The sequence below is a fragment of the Dioscorea cayenensis genome, chromosome 7 (genome assembly GCF_009730915.1).
Source record: "Dioscorea cayenensis subsp. rotundata cultivar TDr96_F1 chromosome 7, TDr96_F1_v2_PseudoChromosome.rev07_lg8_w22 25.fasta, whole genome shotgun sequence".
Taxonomy (NCBI): domain Eukaryota; kingdom Viridiplantae; phylum Streptophyta; class Magnoliopsida; order Dioscoreales; family Dioscoreaceae; genus Dioscorea; species Dioscorea cayenensis.
This window is the reverse complement of record NC_052477.1, coordinates 12,986,649-12,987,087: the sequence shown is the minus strand read 5'-3', so window position 1 is coordinate 12,987,087 and position 439 is coordinate 12,986,649.

The window sequence follows — 439 nt, the reverse complement described above, 5'->3', positions numbered from 1 at the left end:
CTTGCCTCCAAACCCTATCCGTCATCCAAAAACTCTCTCCCCAAAAGCTCGATCCCTCAATACCTTTTTCAGCTTTTTTTATACCCCCGAGATTATGGTAAGTACACTACATGGGCATAAACTATGCCTATGTAACTCTCTAGATAACTTCAAAAACAACAAGCCTGGTATTCCACAACTATTTGTACTACTATGTATCTCTTTGACTGCCCTTGTAAATCTCTGGATGATTTGTTTCTCAACTCTAGAATTTGCATGGGTGTGTGTTTCAGTAGTAGCTCTTGTACTTCTTTAGAATATTGTGCTTTTGATTTTTGGATGTACATGAGTGTGTACATGGATAAATGGTCATGATCATCTCTGCATTGAACTTTGGGCCATGTTCTTGGTCCGTGTATTTCTCTAGATTTTTACCTTAACGATTCTTAAAAAGGTACAT